Source organism: Sorex fumeus, unplaced genomic scaffold (genome assembly GCF_029834395.1).
Source record: "Sorex fumeus unplaced genomic scaffold, SorFum_2.1 ptg000115l, whole genome shotgun sequence".
Lineage (NCBI taxonomy): Eukaryota > Metazoa > Chordata > Mammalia > Eulipotyphla > Soricidae > Sorex > Sorex fumeus.
Window position 1 is genome coordinate 12,354,449 of NW_026606172.1, and position 20,266 is coordinate 12,374,714.

The following is a 20,266-nucleotide window of genomic DNA, read 5'->3' on the forward strand; positions in this document are numbered from 1 at the left end:
GTTTATAGATTACTGGATAATGAGAAGACCATTCTTGTTTGTTTGTTTTTATGTTATTTTGGTGCACTTGATGGTTCTCAGGGGTTACTCCTTGCTTTGTGTTCAGGGATCACTCCTGACTGTCTCTGGGGGACGAAATATGATGCTGAAGATCTAAACCCAGATTGGCCATGTGCAATGCAAGCACCCTATCCACTATACTATTTCTCCAACCCCAAGGAAGTAATTTTAGTAGATACAACTAAAATATCAATGCATGCATATCTTTAACATAAATATATTCATTCAATACAGACTGTATAATCCTCAATACTGGGAATTATAATTGCAAAACTTATAGGAAATTTAAAATCAGCATAAAGCTGCTTTGATTTAGAATTTAGAAGCTGTTTGACAAGTCATTTCATTAGATGATAAACATTCATACTTCTCTGTGGTGCTCACTACTATTTTTAAGTGCCCAGGAATTAAAATTTTATATTAAATATGTTAAGAAAATAAATTTTCATTGCTCTGCTTGAAAGTATACACTGCATTCATGTTAATATCCCTTTGTTTAAATGTTCTACATCTGAGCATCATCTTTGGCCTCTAAAATCTTAATATTCTCATGAATTGTTTAGATAATACTTGGTTTATTCCACATGAAAAATGCTTGTAATATTTATTTACACTTGTTTTCTTCACTATTATTTTAATGTGGTCTCATAAAGCAAAACAGATAAATATCATCAGCATTGCTTTCAATATTACAAATATTTCTTATACAGTGAAACATGACAATTGGGCATATAAATAAAATATATTAGGATAGTAAAACACATGCTATACTTCACTGAACATAGATATTAACCATATTACATATAACAAATATTTTATATCTAATATTTAACTAAATGTTTCATAAGGTTTAAGAGAGAGTTACTATTTCATACACACATCTTTCTACTTCTTTTTAGTAAAGAAAATGAAGCAAATGAATACAAATAGATTGTTAATAAGAGCTAACTTGAGAATTTAAGGCACAATCTGATTTCAGAGTTTTTGCATTTTGCAGAATGCTTTGTACTAAAATATTGTATTAATGTCTTAGATTAAATTGTTATATTTAATTATTGATAAATGAAACTACATATTTCATAACATAACCAAAAAAGAAAAAAGAAAACTTTTCCAAATACCTGCAATAAACATTAAAAAAAAGTTTTGGTTGTCCTCCATTGTTTTCATTGGCTTTTTCCCTTGTCTTTTAGTATTTGCTTTTGTGGGTGTGTTTGTAATTACTGAAGGTAATTATTTTACCTAAAGCTTCTTAAGCAGAGAGAATCAGTCAGGAATACTTATTGACTTCCCCTGGATCTAAAGCACTATACCAGAAACTGAGATTAATGGAAAAAGAAAAGTGGCGTACAGATAAGTAAACAAATAATTACAAAGAAGGGTGATGGGCATAACAAACAGAGAGCAATAGAAAGAAAGGCCTAAAGATGTTTTGTTCACTGGAAAGCATGGGGCAGTCAGCACTGACTTGCAGAAACTAAAATAAGGGGGTAAAGTTACTCCAGCAGAAATTTGCAAAGGCATAGAGTTACAAAGAAGTGTTCTAGAAAGTGTCAACATCAAGAAGGGGTGCTGGGGGAATAAACACACTGCAGTTATCCAGACCGTGTAATGTTAACACTAAATGGTTTATTGTTGGTTGTTACTGTGAAACTTGAGTGTGTTTTCTAGAGTTTGTGTAAAAATGACATGCAGTAGTCTCAAAGTTCATGAGTTTCTTTATGGAAGAGTTTAAGCAAGGCTTAGACTGTTCTAAGCATACCCCCTACAATCCATATTCATTTCCTGCGTACAAAATAGCTGGTCTTGTTTCAGAGTCGCACATTTCCTGTGTACTTTATGCTGCTTTGAGTGCCTGTGTCTTTTGTGTCCACCCAGTCTGAGGTCCACTGCTGGTGGTCTTTGCTTCTCAAGGTCAGGAGAACAGCTACTGCTCCTTGTTCCTTTGACTCCCCACTACCTCCCTTTTATATACTTTGTATCTCTTCATTTAGTCATGTCCATTCTCTATCTAGAATGTTGGTTGAGACTTAAAATGACCAATTTATTTAGTGAAGTTACTTGGCACCTCTCCCCTCCTTTGTAATATCATGGCGTGGAAAGTCATTCATGAATATTGAGTGAATATTATTGAATTAATTAACTCTCTGAAAAAGTGATACACTGTGTACTTTCCAAGAAAAGACATAGTGGAAAAATACAACAATAAAGAATAGGCAAAAATGTCTGTAGTTATTTATAAGGTTGAGGGAGGGTGAATAACAAGAAAAAGGAGGGTTTTTTTTTTTTTTTGCTTTTTGGGTCATACCCAGCGACGCACAGGGGTTACTCCTGGCTCTGTACTCAGGAGTTACTCCTGGCAGTGCTCAGGGGACCATATGGGATGCTGGAAATCAAATCTGGGTCGGTCGCGTGCAAGGCAAACTCCTTACCCGCTGTGCTATCACTTCAGCCCCAAAAGAGGGTATATAAAGCCAAGAAAATACTCTACATGGTATAGTAATGATAAATTCATAAAAATGACAAGTGTACCTAAACCTATAGAACATGAAATGTCAAGGGTGAATCATCATATAAACTGCAAAATTAGGGTGATTATCATGTTTCAATGTAGGTTTCTCAATGAATCTCTCAGGAGCATAGAGGATTTTGGTAATTGGAAATGCTATGCATGGATGATGGCTGGAAGCATACGGGAAATTTCCATACTGCTTATATTTTACTATGAAGACTAAGTCATCCTAAAAAATAAGACTTAAAAGTACACAAAAGCCAGTTTGAAGTATATTTCAATTAGAATATTTCCATTTGACTTACACATAGATTAGGTGCTAAAATAGTGTGAACTGGAGGACTTAACATTCAATGATGCCCATGACTTTTGTAAATTTTAAGACAACCTTCCTATGTCTTTCTTTTTGTTTATTTTGATTATTTTTCATCTTTTTTTATGCCCCATAGTCAGTGATATTCAAAGATTAAGCCTGGGTCTGCACTCAGGAATAACTCTTGATGGTGCTCAGGGACCATATGGAATGCCAGGGATGGAATCCAGGTTGGAAGCGTGCAAGACAAAGGCCCTACACTCTGTCCTATTGCTCCCCCCAGACTTTCTACTTCTAATGTTTTATCCCCAACATAAAGTCAGATGCAAGTCGTATAAACATTACCATAATATGTATTCTCCCTCTATATCTATTACATTGTTTTCATTTTTGGCTTTATAACTTGGCCTTTCTTTCCCCTTCTCAAATCACTATACTGCATTTGAATATTTTTCAAAGAGAAAACAGAATACCAATCATTACTGCTATTTTTTATCCATAAAATATTTATTATTCTAAAATTGAACTGTCATACTGTATAAATATAAATCATTTCTTTATCTTCTAGTAGGCCTCAATATTTGTCTTCTTTTTGTGAATATGTGGCAATGATGGATATATCATGCACTTAGTAATTATCATGTTAGCACACACATATTTATTTATTCACATTTATTGTTAATTTTCTTAGGTTCTTTCTGTTATTTGTAAGGAAACACATTTATCCTTTTAAGAGTCACCTGTCATTTAAACTATTTCTTGAAATACTTTAACAACCTACAACTTTCTTAACTACTGAGATAATTATTCTAATGCTTGACTTAGGGAGCCTTTAGGATGAGTCATCAACTGTCACCTCTTCTGCTGCAACAAAGCACCACTCTTTTTGTTTGTTTTGGCACCACACTTGGTGCTCCTGAGGGATTAATCCTGGCCCTGTGTTCAAAGAACACTCCCATTAGTACTCTAGGACAGTATGTGACATTGGGGATCAAACCAGAGAAAGATGTATAAAAGGCAAGCACCTAACCCCACTGTACTCTCTCTGTCTCTCTCTGACCCAGAGTATAACATTTTTAATATTTGTATTTTAGGCACATGATTTATATATTGTCGATGCAGGGTTCCGTGTGCGAAACACTTCAGGAACACACCCTTCACAGTGTTTCTGCTTCCCTCCCTTGCAAAAACACTGTTTTCAGTGAACCCCCTGTTAGTTCACAACTTCATTTGTCCTTTCTCCCCCAACCCCTTGCTGTGGTAATTTCCCTACTAAAGTCCAGTTTTCAGTTTCTGTTGCCTTGCTATTTGTTATTTCCTAATATACTACATGTGAGGGTGATTGGGCCAGCAACCTGCCGAGAGTATCCCGCCCGCACCGGAAGAATCTGGCAAGTTACCCGTGTCGTATTCGATATGACAAAAGCAGTAACTATAACGGTTCTCATTCCCCCGATCCTGAAAGAGCCTCCAATGGTTGGGAAAGACAAGTAAGAGAGGCTGCTAAAATATCAGGGCTGGGACGAATAGAGACGTTACTGGTGCCTGCTTGAGTAAATTGATGAACAATGGGATGACAGTGATACCGTGATACAGTGAGGGTGATTATTCTATGCCTGTTTCTATAATTCTAACTAAATTTACTCAGCATGATATTCTCTAGATCCAGCCACATAAAAGAAAATTGCATGATATCATATTTCCACTGTGTGTATATGTAGTATGATTTTTTATATCCATTGATCTGTTTTTAGACACGGGTTATTTCCATATTTTTGTCTAATATATGAATGCAAATGTCTTCTAAATAGAGTTATTGAGCCCCTGGTGTAGATTTACAGAATTGGAGTTGCTCCCTCATGTGAAAGCTCAATTCCTGGTTTTTATATTGTTTTCCAAAAAGTTTAGTCCAGGGGACATTTCCACAAGCAGTGAATAAGGGCTCCTTTTTCCTCACATCCACACCAGTACTCATTGTTTTTATTCTTTGTAATGTGTGCTAGTCTCACTGGTAGTAGATTCTCTCATTTTAATTCTCATTTCCCTGATTATAAGTGATGGAGAGCCTTTATTTTCACATATGTTGGGCTACCTGTATGCTTACTTTGAGGAACTTTTTTTGTTTTATCGTCGATGTCACCCATTTTGATGGACTTGCTAGATTTTCCTGTGAAGTTCTAGCAGTGCTCTATATATAATTATAGATATTAACCCAGCAATCTGTTTCCCACCAGTTTCTCAAACTCTACATCAAGAATAATACAGGATAGACACTCAAAAGAAAGTGGTGATCACCAACTAGATTATTTAATTTCAGATGGAATAGAACAACTTTAGTCACAAATGTATCAGTCGTACTCCGGTATATCTCTAGAGTAGAGTAGGATACACTTTACAGTATCAGTCTAGTTCTAATAACATTTTGAACTGGATAATTTTTTCTTGGGAACTCAATGTACATTTATAAATACAAAAACTTCGCATTTATAGGCTCTACTCTCTAGCTGACAATGGTACTGTTAATGAGGAAAAAATATAGAGCCCAGGTGTGTGCATCAGCCAAGCATATTTTAGAGGTACAAGGTCCTAGATTTAATTGAAAGCAGAGAGAAATAGAGATATTCTTAGAGTCTCTTAAAGGGGAAAAATTCACATTTAAAAACTACAAAGACTTTATTCAACAATATCACATTACAGAGCAAGACTGCTCTCACTGTGCAATGACACTGAACTCCTAAATGAGCAAAGTGACCTGGGAATTTATAGCTCTGGTACATAGACAGTTGCAAATAGAACCTAATTAATTACAAATCATAGAATAAATTTTGTTCTAGGCATGTAACAGATATAAATAAAAAGGATGTCAGAGATGGCAATGAGGCATTTGGTTAGGCTTTAAGGAGTTGAGCATAGATTTCTCTATATATTTCTTTATTAATGTTATTCTTTAAAATTTGTTGCAAAATTGAAGGAACTGGAAGATACCATGTTAAATGCATTAAGCCAGAAAAAGGACAAACACAGGATGATACCACTTATATGTGTTATTTAGAGTAACAAGATGAGAAAATGCAACGGTTTAAAGGTGGAATGCCTAAATCACTCTTGGCCCTAGAGTATAGGAAGGAGAATGAAAGAAAAGGAAAGACGGGGAGAACAGATCGATAAGAGGCCACAGAGTCTGGGGTCAAGGGAATTCAGGTACATCGGTAGTATCAAGGAATGATAGAGCTAAATATTCAAACCACATCAACAACACTGAATTGTGATATCCAAACTTTAAGAACAAAATTTTAAAGCTGTCTCTGAAGATGGTAGGCTTGAACTGGGGGCTGGGCTTGGAACAAGAACATGGGAACACTGTTGAGTGGAATTTGAAACTGCTGATGGGATCCATGACATTGAATGTCACACTGTATGTCAAATTTGTATAAAACGTTGTATATAACATTTTCAAAAACCCAAGTATAACTAACTTTGTAATTCATAGTGCTCTAATAAAATAATATTTTGAAATCAAGCAGAAAAAAATGGCTTAACAGTAAGCCAAAGACAAAATATAAGGTTAGTGGTCCAGTTGAAGAGGGCTCAGGTAAGTCTGGTTCAAGTTTGGTCCAAATCGGAATATTTGTCATTGTGCCATGTGCCAAGCAGTGACAGTAAAGGTATTTTCAGATATGTTCAAAGGTCCACTATTAAATGTTGTTTCATAGTATTATTTAGGAGAATTGTGAGTCCTGTAATTTCACTTCCTCAGAGCATGAATATTATTTCTTTACATTGCTTCTTAAGACATTTTATTCACTCATGAATATAAACCCTCACAGTTATGATGTGAGAAATTGCAGGATGCAGTTACTACCTCTTTGAAAACCTCCCACTACTATTTCATAAGTTTTAAAGGTAATTAATTGTTTTGTGTGTGTTTTAGATGAAATTGTTAATTAGAAACAATGTATTGGATACTATTTTTTCTTGTTTAGATTGGAATTATTTCTTCTCTCTTCCAATAATTGCCATTAATATTTAAAATAGTTTAAATAAAACAAGTTGAAACGAATTATAAATTATGTTGATTCCTGATTCTCTTTCCAAACAAGCATTATATTTATTTCTCTTATATTTCTCTGGTGAACATAGTGAAGGGTTCTTAGTTGAAAACAATTTAATGTGATTATTGAAATTTTCATATTAAAATTGAATACCCAGGTGATTATCTTTAATAATCTACATACATGGGATTTTATTCTAATAAGTATACAGCTTTCCAATTTTGGGGAATAATAACATGCATCAATTAAATAGGATAGGCACCACTTGCTATCCCTTTTTCAACTTCTTTTCTAGAAAAGATATTTTAATATCATATAAAATGTATTTCTATGAACAGGCACTATAATTATATACTGAATATATCAGAAAGCATATATGTGAAATAAACATATTTATAAAAAGGATAATTAGAATCTTAATTTAAAAGCAGTCATATTGAACAGAAGTCTGGAAACATTCATCTATTAATAGTGCATATTCAATAAGAAACTTTGTAGCTTTCTGTAAACTAAGCAGTTGCTTTAGATTTTACTTTATAAACTAAAGCAACATTTATTTGTTTTATGTGATGTATTGCAGTCTGGGATTCTATCAGACAGTAACTTACACTGCACATAATTTTAACCCACTTAAGTATCATATATTTGAATGACAAAGGTCGGATCACTATTGATGGTAATTAAAAGATTTATAGAAAGTGTAAAGGAAGAAAAGATAAAAGATTTGACTTAAAGAATTATTATTGTTTTATAAAAGCCTACTCAAAAACAGGTCCTTCATAACTCTGCTGATACATGACATGTACAATTCTTTAAAATGGTGTTCTGGAAAATAAAATCAAGGGGATTTTAAAATTTTTATGTATAAAACTTAATAACTTTACAATGAATAATTTTTTTATTAAATTGAAAACATTATTCTCATTTTTCTTTTTAATGATCTTATAGGCAATTTTGTCATATTAATTTGATTTTTCATTCAGATTTTTCTACCCCAATTTTCTATTAAGATGTAATAACCAGGTTCTGTGAAGAGTATGACATTGGGTTACTTAGAAATTACACTCTATACTTTTGCCTAGAGTGGCTGAATCATAAAAAGATTACTAGAAATGTCATGTCTAGAGATGTGTTCGATGATATTTAGTTATATTTCCGGGCAATAAAATGAAAAAACAAGCACTCAAGTACTGTTATTGAGAACAATGCTATGAATAATACATTTTTTTCTAGCACAACTTCATAGAATCCTCTTAAGATGGAACTACTAAATTTCAGAATACTATGCACCTAATTCAATTAATTAATAGATAAATTAAATTAAAGATATATTCTTCCTTTCATATCAGTGGTTTTCCATTTTTTTAAAGTATAGCTGATTCTGATGATTGATAATGACCAGAATGTATTCCAAGAAGGCAAAGAAAGATATTTTTCCTAGAGTCATTGTGTTTTCCTCCAAACTATTAATCACTAACTATAGTTAGTGATTTCTTATATATTTCTAGAACTTTTTGATGCATCAAAAAAAAAGAAATAAATACTTCTCCAAAATTTTACACTTATATAATATTATTTAAAAATTTTACATATTTGGTCGCGCGTCCAGCTCCGGGACCGGCCCGCCCAGCAGTCCATCGCCACCCCCCCGCCAGCCAGGTGGGTTGGAGGAGCCCAGCCGAGGCCCGCCCCTGACCGCAGCCGCACCACCCGCCCACCGATCCCCACCGGAGGACAGCGCAGAACCCGCCGCGCATCCAGCTCCGGGACCGGCCCTCCCAGCAGTCCATCGCCTCCCCCCCCACCCAGGATCCAGAGAGGGAGTGGCCTGGGACTGGCTAGGGGCGTGGCCTCTAAGAAGGGAGCGTGGCCTCCCAAAGTGGGCGTGGCCTTCTTCCTGGTGGGCGCCCGCTTACGCAGCCGCAGGTATATCACTCACTCCAAGCAATTTGGACCTTCATCCTTTCATCCTTTTCATCAACTTGTCACCTAATACCAACCAAAAATTTCTCACCTCTTCTACTACAATAGAACAACATCCCACTTGCCTACTCCATTTCCAACAAAAGTTCTGTTTGAAAATAACTGTACAAGCTCAGTAGTAAATAGCACCTCCTCCAAAAGTTTCACTCAATGTCAGTTATAAAACAAAGAGTAACACCTGATTGAGAAGAAGGTCAGACTCAGAAAGGTAGAAGAGGCCCATCTAGCAGCAACAAAGCTGAACGGCTCCTGGCAGTCTCTCCTCACTCAACCAGAATAGTAAGAGTGACCATGAAGGACCAAACCACACTGGTCACAATGGTAAAGCAACGCATAAGCCCACCAAACTTTCTTATTCACGAGGCTAGCCCAGAAGACACCAACAGTACTATAGCGTTAGACAACCTCTCTGACAAGGAATTCAGAATGGAGCTACTTAGGATGCTTAGGGAACTAAAAGAAACAATGGAAAGCAATGCCAATAAAAGACAAGAGGATTTGAAGGCAGAAATGAGGAAAATGCAATCGGAAATATCGGACCCGAAAAACCTGGTAGCCGAATTGAAAACCTCAGTGGAAGGCCTCAGCAGCAGAGTAAGAGCGGCTGAGAACAGAATCAGTGAGCTCGAAGATCAAGTTCAGAGACTTGCCAGAAAAGAGCAGAAAATGGAAAGGAGACTCACAGTTCGAGAACAGATGGCAAGAGAAGATCGTGACGAAGCCAAGAGGGGTAACATAAGAATTATTGGAGTCCCAGAGGGACAGGAAGAAAACCTTGATGAAGAAGAAACTGTCAAAGACATCATTGCTACAATGTTCCCAGAGCTAAAGAAAACTTGTGACCACATCCAGGAGGCCCGAAGGGTATCAGCTAGAAGAAATCCGAATAAAAATACCACAAGACACATCCTGATCAAAATGACCAAAACTTTAGACAGAGACAAAATTCCGAAAGCAGCAAGATCGAAGAAAGAAATCTCTTACAAAGGAGCATCCTTAAAATTCACAGCTGATTTTTCTGATGAAACCCTCAGGGCCCGAAAACAGTGGTGGGACATAGTGAAAAAACTCAATGAAATAAATGCCTCTCCAAAAATACTTTACCCAGCAAGACTCTCATTCATAAAACAAAGAACAACACACAGTTTCACAGACAAACAACAGCTCAGGAACTTCATAGACTCAAAACCATGGTTAAAAGAACAACTAAATGGGCTACTTTAAGGCAATACAGGCCCCTCAAATACACCAAATTTCAACAGAACAATGGGACAAAATCCCATAACAATAATCTCTCTCAATGTCAATGGGCTAAACGCACCAATTAAAAGACATAGAGTGGCAGGATGGATTCGAATATTGAACCCAACATTCTGGTGCCTGCAAGAAACACATATCAATAGTCAAAGCAAACACAGACGCAGAGTCAAAGGTTGGAAAACAATTCTACAGGCAAACAGCTCCCAGAAAAAAGCTGGGGTAGCCATCCTAATATCAGACCACATCGATTTCAAAGTGAAGAAGGTAATAAGAGACAGTGAAGGCCATTTACTATTGATCAAAGGATCTGTACAACAGGAAGAACTTACAATAATAAATGTATATACACCTAATGATAGACCAGTAAAGTACTTAAAACAACTACTCATAGATTTGGAAAAAGACATCAATAGCAACACAATACTAGTGGGAGACTTCAACACAGCTTTGTCACCTCTTGATAGATCAACCAGACTCAAGCTTAGCAAGGACATACTTCATATGAGGGAAACAATGGAAGAAAGGGACTTAGTAGATATATACAGGACACTTCATCCACAAAAAGCTGAATACACATTGTTCTCAAGCGTACATGGAACATTCTCCAAGATAGACCACATGCTGAGCCACAAAACATGCCTCCATAAAATTAAGAAGATAGAGGTTATATCAACAATCTTCTCAGACCATAATGCGCTGAAATTAGAAGTAAATCACAAACAAAAACAGAAAACTAAATCAAACACCTGGAAATTAAACAGTGCACTATTAAACAACGAGTGGCTTAGACAGGAAATTAAAGAGGAAATCAAAAGATTCCTAGAAACGAATGAAAATGAGGACACGAGTTACCAAAACTTATGGGACACAGCAAAAGCTGTGTTAAGAAGAAAGTCTATAGCTCTACAAGCATTCCTCAGAAAGGAGGAGCGAGGCCACATAAATAAACTAACCTCACAGCTTAAGAGCTTGGAGAAGGACCAAAAAAAGGAGCACAACCCGAACAGGAGAAATGAAATAATAAAACTCAGAGCAGAGATTAACGATATGGAAACCCAAAAAACAATCTGAAAGATCAATGAAACCAAAAGCTGGTTCTTTGAGAAAATTAACAAGCCTCTAGCAAAACTCACAAAGAAAGGGAGAGAGAAAACCCTAATAAACTGAAGCAGAAATGAAAAGGGGGTCATTATAACAGAAACTACAGAAATTCAAAGGATCCTCAGGGAATACTTTGAGAAGCTTTATGCCATGGAACATCAAAACCTCGAGGAAATGGATAAATTCCTAGACTCCTACAGATTCCCAAGGCTGAATCAAGAAGACCTGGAACACCTGAACAGACCTATCACCATCAAGGAAATTGAAATGGTAATAAAAAGTCTCCCCAAGCACAAATGTGTTGGTCCGGGTGGATTCACTAGTGAATTCTTCCAAATCTTTAATGAGGACTTACTCCCAATCCTCTTTAAGCTTTTCCACGAAATTGAAATATCAAAAACACTTCCAAACAGTTTGTATGAAGCAAATATCACACTGATACCAAAAGCAGACAGAGATACCACAAAGAAAGAGAATTACAGACCGATATCCCTGATGAACACAGATGCAAAGATCCTCAACAAAATACTAGCAAATAGAATCCAACTACTCATCAAAAAGATCATACACCATGACCAAGTAGGATTCATCCCAGGGATGCAAGGATGGTTTAACATTCGGAAATCAATCAACATAATCCATCATATCAACAAATGAAAAGATAAAAAGCATATGATTATATCAATAGATACAGAGAAAGCATTTGACAAGATCCAGCAACCCTTTATGATGGAAACCCTAGCCAAAATGGGTATAGAGGGGACCTTCCTCAACATAATTAAAGCCATCTACCACAAGCCTACAGCAAGCATCATCCTCAATGGGGAAAAGCTGAGAGTTTTCCTTCTAAGATCAGGGATGAGACAAGGATGCCCACTCTCTCCACTGCTGTTCAATATTGTACTGGAAGTACTTGCAATAGCGATTAGGCAAGAAAAAGATATTAAGGGCATTCAGGTAGGAAAGGAAGAAATCAAGCTCTCAGTATTCACAGATGATACGATACTATACGTAGAGAACCCAATAACCTCCACCAAAATACTCCTAGAAACAATAGACTCATATTGTAAAGTTGCAGGCTATAAAATCAATACCCAAAAGTCCATGGCTATCCTATACACAAACAGTGAGAGAGAAGAAAGTAACATGAAAGAAACAATCCCCCAGAAAATCAAGTACTTAGGAAACAGCTTAACTAAGGAAGTAAAGGACCTGTACAAAGAAAACTACAAAACGCTACTTCAGGAAATAAAAGAGGACATGAGGAAATGGAAAGATATCCCCTGCTCATGGGTCGGGAGACTTAACATTGTCAAAATGGCAATACTACCGAAAGCATTGTATAAATTCAATGCAATCCCTATAAGGATACCCATAACATTCTTCAAAGAAATGGAGCAAACACTCCTGAAATTTATATGGAACAATAAGCCCCCACGAATAGCTAAAGCAATTCTTGGAAAAAAGAAAATGGGAGGAATTAACCTCCCGAACTTCAAACTCTACTACAAAGCAGTAATAATTAAAACAGCATGGTACTGGAACAAAGGCAGAAATGCAGACCAATGGAACAGGGTTGAATACACTGACATCGCCCCTCAATCATATGATCATCTAATCTTTGATAAAAGTGCAAGAAATACGAAGTGGAGTAAGGAAAGCCTCTTTAACAAATTGTGCTGGCATCACTGGACGGCTACATGCAAAAAAAATGGGCTCAGAACTCTGCCTAACACCATGTACAAAGGTAAGATCAAAATGGATTAAAGACCTGAACATCAGACCAGAAACCATAAGGTACATTGAAGACAAAGCTGGCAAAACCCTCCATGACATTGAGGCTAATGGTATTTTCAAAGATGCCACGCCACTGGCCAAGCAAGTGAAAACAGAGATAGATAAATGGGACTATCTTAAACTAAGAAGCTTCTGCACCTCCAAAGAAACAGTGACCAAAATACAAAGACAGTCTACAGAATGGGAAAGGATAGTCGCCGAATACACATCTGACAAGGGTTGATATCAAGGATATACAAAATACTGGTTGAGCTCCACAAGAAGAAAACATCCAACCCCATCCAAAAATGGGGCAATGAAATGAACAGAAACTTTCTCAAAGAAGAAATCCGAATGGCAAAAAAGCACATGAGAAAATGCTCTACATCATTAATCATCAGGGAGATGCAGATCAAAACCACAATGAGATACCATCTCACACCTCAGAGACTGGCCCAAATTGAAAAGAACAAAAGCAACCGTTGCTGGTGCAGATGTGGCGAGAAAGGGACACTCCTTCACTGTTGGTGGGAATGCCGACTGCTTCAGCCCTTTTGGAAAACAGTATGGACGTTCCTCAAAAAATTAGAAATTGAGCTCCCATTTGACCCAGCGATACCACTCCTGGGAATATATCCCAGAGAGGCAAAAATGTGTAGCCGAAGTGACATCTGCACTTGTTTGTTCATTGCAGCACTCTTTACAATAGCCAGAAACTGGAAGAAACCTGAATGCCCAAGAACAGATGACTGGTTAAAGAAACTTTGGTACATCTACACAATGGTACATCTACACTATGTAGCTCTTAGAAAAGATGAGGTCATGAAATTTACATACAAGTGGTACAATATGGAAAGTATCATGCTAAGCGAAATGAGTCAGAAAGAGAGGGATAGACATAGAAAGATTGCATTCATCTGGGGGATATAAAATAACAAAATATGAGATTAATACCCAAGAATAGCTGAGATCAACACCAGAAGGATTACTCCATAGCTTAGAGGCCAGCCAGGTATTCTAGGGGAAAGGACAGTTCAGATAGAGAAGGGAGCACCAAATGGAGGGTGTTTGTAGGATCCGATACAGGTTGAAAGTAGACTGGACTGAACATGTTTGCCACTCAATGCCCCTTTTGCTGATCACAACACCCAAAAGGAGAGAGAGAACAAAAGGGAATGCCCTGCCATAGTGGCAGGGGGGGTTGGGGGGGATGGGGGGGAGGGATATTATCCTGGTGGTGGAAAATGGGCACTGGTGGAGTAATGGGTATTTGATCATGGTATGACCAAAATCCAAGCACAAAAGTTTGTAAATATACAACTGTACCTCATGGTGTTTCACTAATAAAAAATAAATTTAAAAAAAATTTTACATTTTTAATTTAGCAATTTTAAGTTATATCTTTGTCAGTACATAAAGATCTCTATTTTCTTATGTCACCATGTGAACATCAAATATTTATTTGGTTGTTACTAATTTTAATACATTACAATGGACTAAATAAACTTGAAAATGTGTTATTTAATACACGAGCAAATACATAATAAAGATTATGAAGTGTGATCACTGTATCAAAGTATTTGTGTTTTTAATGTAATCAAATTTAGTCATCAGCTTCATTAATTTGTATTGGCAATATTCAGTCTCTACTGATTAAAAATTTAACTGTTAATGTGTTTTCCCAATGTCAAATAAGAAGAATGTACTGTCATATTTTTATAAAGTCCTTCTCTTTAGTTTTCTTAGTTTGGTTATATATTCCTAGGTATTTTCTGGAGGCATTTCTGTTCATTGTTTTTCTCTTTTTGGTATTAGTCCACACTATTCTAGCACTTAATATTGTGTGAAATAAATCTGAGCCCCATTTGAATTAATTTTCTATCCAAAAGAAATGCTATTTCTTTTATCAGCAAAGCATTGTTCCCTTTTATTATGTTAATTTCAATTATAATTATATCGATGTATTGCTATTAATATATTTTAAATTGTATTGGTCTGTTGTTCTGGTTTATCTCTTTAGACTCCCATTAGACATATTTTTGCCTGTCTTCTAAATCTATTATTCACTCTTTTAACCCCCATTATGTTAGCCTTATTCTTATTATCTTGCTGTTTCTTTATCTTATTCAACATTCATGTCATCGAGTTCATTTTTTCTTTTAATTTTAATTTTGAGCTTATTTTGAATTCCTCTTTTATGTGGAATTTATATACTGATTAGGAACACCTGTAAAGGTGATTAGAGACTTTCCCAAAAGCTCCCATCCTTCTCGGAGAGCCCAGCAAGCTACCGAGACTATCCCGCCTGCACGGCAGAGCGTGACAAGCTACCCGATACGTCAAAAACAGTAACAGTGAATGGTCCTCATTCCTCTGATCCTGAAGGAGCCTCCAATATGTCATCGGGCTACACTAGCACATGACATGGACGAATGAAGACCTTACTGGGCCCACTTGAGCTAATCTTTTATGTGATTTTGTGAAAGTTTTTTTCTTTCTCAATTTTAACTACATTCCTATTTTTTCTCTTCATCTCTCTGTTTCTTTCTCTCCCTGTCATTTTTTAGCAACATATAAGAATTATGATCGGGTTTTTAAATGCTTCCTCCATACACAGACCTTTTATATCCTTATTCATGACTCTCCCCCTTTACTACTGTGGCCTTCCTTTATCAAAGTGAATTGTTTACTAAATTTATTTCCTTCTTACTAAAGGGAAAATTTTTGTTCTCTTTGTGGAAGTAGTTTTTTAGCCTTTTTTGTGTCCATTAGGGTTTTTTTAGTTTTTTTTTTCTGATTTTATGTTTATTGCGTAGTAATAAGTCATTTGCTTTACTAAAGTGTACCTATTAAATATAATATTTATACGTGATTGGGAAAGACAAGTAAGGAGAGGCTGCCAAAATCTCAGGGCTGGGATGAATAGAGATATTACTGGTGCACACTCAAATAAATCCATGAACAAGGAGATGACAGTGATACAGTGAAATATACCTGATGTAGCTATTTCTCTTCAGTTCTCTGTATATAGGATATGGAACTGATAATTTTCTAGTTGGAAAAGTTTGTATACATTAAAGATTATTTCAATCTCAACTGAGACAAAATACATTTTGTAGAGTAAATGGTATATATCTTCAGTCTGAGTTAAACTACTTGCAGGTGAACTTCCAACTTAGCCTAGTTTTGTTGTTGTTGTTGTTGTTGTTTTGGTTTTTGGTTTTGCTTTTTGGGTCACACCCGGCGATGCTCAGAGGTTACTCCTTGCTCTGCACTCGGGAATTACTCCTAGTGGTGCTTGGAGGACCATATGGAATGCTAGGAATCGAATCTGGGTTGGCTGCATGCAAGGCAAATACCTTACCTACTGTACTACTGCTCCAGACCTTAACTTAGCCTAGTTTTTATATTTTTGTATTGACATCATAATTTCTGAATTTACTTCTACTAGTCTTGATTATGATTAATTATGGATAATCTCTTTATTCTTGTTTTATTTATTTATTTATTTATTTATTTATTTATATGGTTTGAGTCCTTCACCTGGGAGTGCTCAGGGCCTACTTCTGGCAGTGTGTTTAGAGATAATTCCTGGCAATTCTCATAGGATCATACGTGGTGTCTGGAAACAAGAATTGAACCCAAGTTGGCTATATGCAAGGCAAGGACCTCACTCTCTGTACAATCTCTCTGGATCTTACTTTTGTATGTAACTTCTGTCAAATTTCATCTATTTTTGGCATGTATTCACAAAATTCAAGTCTATGGATTAGATCAACCTCCAAGTGTTATATAAAACTGGAGTTGCAAGATTTTCTCTTCAAGGAAGGAGAATCTAAAGGTGGTTTTACAGTACAAGGGATAAGAGGAGGACATGGTACAGAGCCTTGGTCCTCTCACAGATCAGGCATGTGTTGTACAACTAGAGCCACATCACAGACCCTGCAAGTTTGTGTGTGTGTGTGTGTGTTGTACATTTTCATTACTGTGATCATTATTATTATTATTTTTAAAGAATTTTCAGAAGAATAATACTAACTTACATAGTCATATTACTGATTGATATTCTTCTATAAAGACAATTTTAAAATAAAATTAGATCTGCCCACATTTTAGTTACTGTATCTAGATGTCACCAAATTTACTTGGTCACTGTCCTCCTTTTAAGAGAAAAGAATTACTCATTACCCTTCTGGAAATCAATCTGTGTCCATTTCCACTGCACCTGAGTTCAAATATTATTGCCTCCCTGGACCATTTCAGTGCCCCTTTAGGGATGGTATCATCTGCTTCAGGAAACACTTATCTCAATAAACTAATAATTTAACTTTTCAGGATAACCGCTTACACATAGGCATTCAAGAGCCAACTAGCTATTTGTCTTTGAATTATACAGCAGTATTTCATGAATATTTTTAGATATTTTTTGTTGTGTATATCCTCTCCTTCCTTTTCTATGATGGCCTTTTAATTAAAATTTAATTTCTACTCCACTTGTCACACTGTTATTCATCTACTTCTTTTATGTATAGAGTAAAATTCCTTCAAAGAATTACCTATACCTCATAACTTCATATCGAAAGAGAGAGGAAAGAAAGATAAATTACAAGGAATTGACTTATATCATTGTGGGGGTGCTAATAAAAAATTTATAGGATGGGCAGTCAGATCCACAGCTTTGGAGCTGGGAGAGAGTGCTGTTGTACACTGCAGGTGAATTCTAATGCCTCATCTCTCACATATACTATTCTTGCAGCCTCTTTTCTAGTTTCTTAAGTAATACTCTTATACCTAGTTATTTTATGTACCATGCAAACTGTTATAAACATTCCTATAATACTAATTTTATGTTAAAACAATATCCATGTACTAACAATTTAAAATTGTCTAAGTTTTCAAAACCCTGACTATTCTTTTAGTACCACCTAGAGAGTTTCTCGAAAATGGCTTTTTTTTTTTACTCAGCCTGCACTGTGGTTTAATCTTCAACTAGAGAAGATACTTTGAGACTCCAAACTTTCAGGATCAGAGATTTCTTAATGCAATCATCACAGCCAGATATGCTGAATTGGGTTTACATGGATTGTTCAACAGTTCAAATTAGGTAATTTGGAAAGTTGAGTAGCTCTTTCAGGCTATTAGAAACCATTTAGAAAATCACCACTATTTGCAATAATGGAAAAATGTAAATGAAATAAGTCCATTAGGTCCACAGAAGTCCATTTCTGATGTGACAGGAAAGAGGAAAATAGGGGTGGACACATACATAAGAGGCATTCAGACCCTCTGAAAAATAAAGGGCAAAATTCTAATGAATCAAATTTGATAGAGAGTGACTGCTTATGTTGAATCAATGCATTTTTAAAATGAAAAAAGTTAGTTACAATATTCTACAAGCACCTACATAAACAAGCACCCTAGTGCAGAGACAAAGAGAAAGCACTCAATCAAATTACATATAGTTTTTAACTAATTATAGAATCGACACATTAAATATAATTTTAGATGTTTTTATACACAGTATAAGAAAATAAAAAAAAACTAAGAATATTGTCTTTTTTTCATATTGGAATAAATTTTTAGAAAGTACATAAAAGACTTCATCAAAAGCTAGAATTTTGCATTAATGTATCATTTAGAACTTTAAAAAATGTCTTAGAATGTTTGAAAGTCAAATATATTTTCAAATATTATATGCTATTACGTTGCCTCTTTCCAAAGTCCAGGTTTTGACTAGCATTGCTTCTCGGCCTTTTGGCTAAGATCAAGTGTAGCATTATTAAGATACTTTTGAAAAAAATGTTTTTTTCTTATTTCAATATGGTGATAGTTAGACCCTCTTCACAGCAGAGTTTTATATATCAACTTATATTTTGCACATTCTCCCTTTATGCAAAATGCTCTTTGTCCAATTATTTTATGTATTATTTTTCCATATTTCTTAGACATTACTGTGAATATAACTTCTCCTAAGAAAGTCTTTCTCAGGGCAGGGTAACAGTAGTTGGGTGTTAGACTCCAGAAAATCATGGCCCCTCTTTTTATCAATGGGTGCAGACCTTGAGGTCTTGTAGAATTCAGGGTCTAACACTGGAGGCTCTTAGCCCTGCTTGAATAACTTGGATACCCCCTACTACAGATTCTGTGCAACAAATCATCCTCTAGACCTTGCAGCAAACCAACAGCTGCATGGCCAATAATTGCCGTGGAGGTCCGTGGACCTTCTGAGCACTATGTGTGAGCTTCCTATGTACAAAAATAGACACCATGTTTTTAGGGCCAAATCTGGAGTTTTCATCTGTAATAATCTTTAGTTTTAACTTTTGATGCTTATTATATTTTAGAATCATGATGCATAGCATGTTCTCACTAATTATCTTAATGAATTGAAAATAAAAGAAATAAAAGAGGTCTAAATACTATCTAATAATGAACCATAAGTAAATTATTTGATTTGACATTATCTTTTCAGTATTTATTATGATGTTACTAACAAATTTTTAATAGAATCTGCAGCATCTTATAAATGCATGCTTTCATTTTTTCATACCTTTTTTATTTCTAAGGATCATCAAATTATAAGATACTATTTTCATTTTTATAATTAATGAATAACTTAGTACATGAGTTTCATTATTGTTTTTGATACTAGAAAGTTTGCAAAATTAATCTCTAATACTGACTTATTTCATAACTAATCACTGTTTGTAATATTTTAGCTTCTCACTTATTACAAACATTTTAAAATTACAAAAATATGGGGGAATATAACACCAACAAAGGACATACATGATTTTCAAATTTGCCTCAACTTTATCTAAAATTTCTCGTTGCACTTGAATATGCCTCTTCATAGTGTCCTCTATCTTTCACATCCTGTGATTCTCACGCCTGTTACAGATTCTGTGCTCAGAGCTGCTCCTGAGACAATGTGGTGCTGAGGCTCTTACTGGAGTCAGCCACTTGATAAGAAAATTCCTTGACTCCTATACTATCCACCTATAATTTGCTTTTCTCACTTTTTATTTAGTGACTTTAAAAATTATTCAAACAGTTACATATTATTTAAAAATTTAATTCCATTAGTAAATTAGGGCTGCAGCAATATTACAATAGTAGGGCTTTTGCCTTGCATGTGGCCAACCCGACCAACCCAGGTTCAATTCCTCCACCCCCTCGGACAGCCGGGCTCGCTACCGAGAGTATCTC

At 35.6% G+C, this 20,266-nt stretch overlaps 1 pseudogene; it reads left to right on the forward strand.

Moving 5' to 3' along the window:
- Positions 1–18,795: 18,795 nt before the first annotated feature.
- LOC130043203 (uncharacterized) lies at positions 18,796–18,927 on the forward strand (annotated as a pseudogene).
- Positions 18,928–20,266: the final 1,339 nt, after the last annotated feature.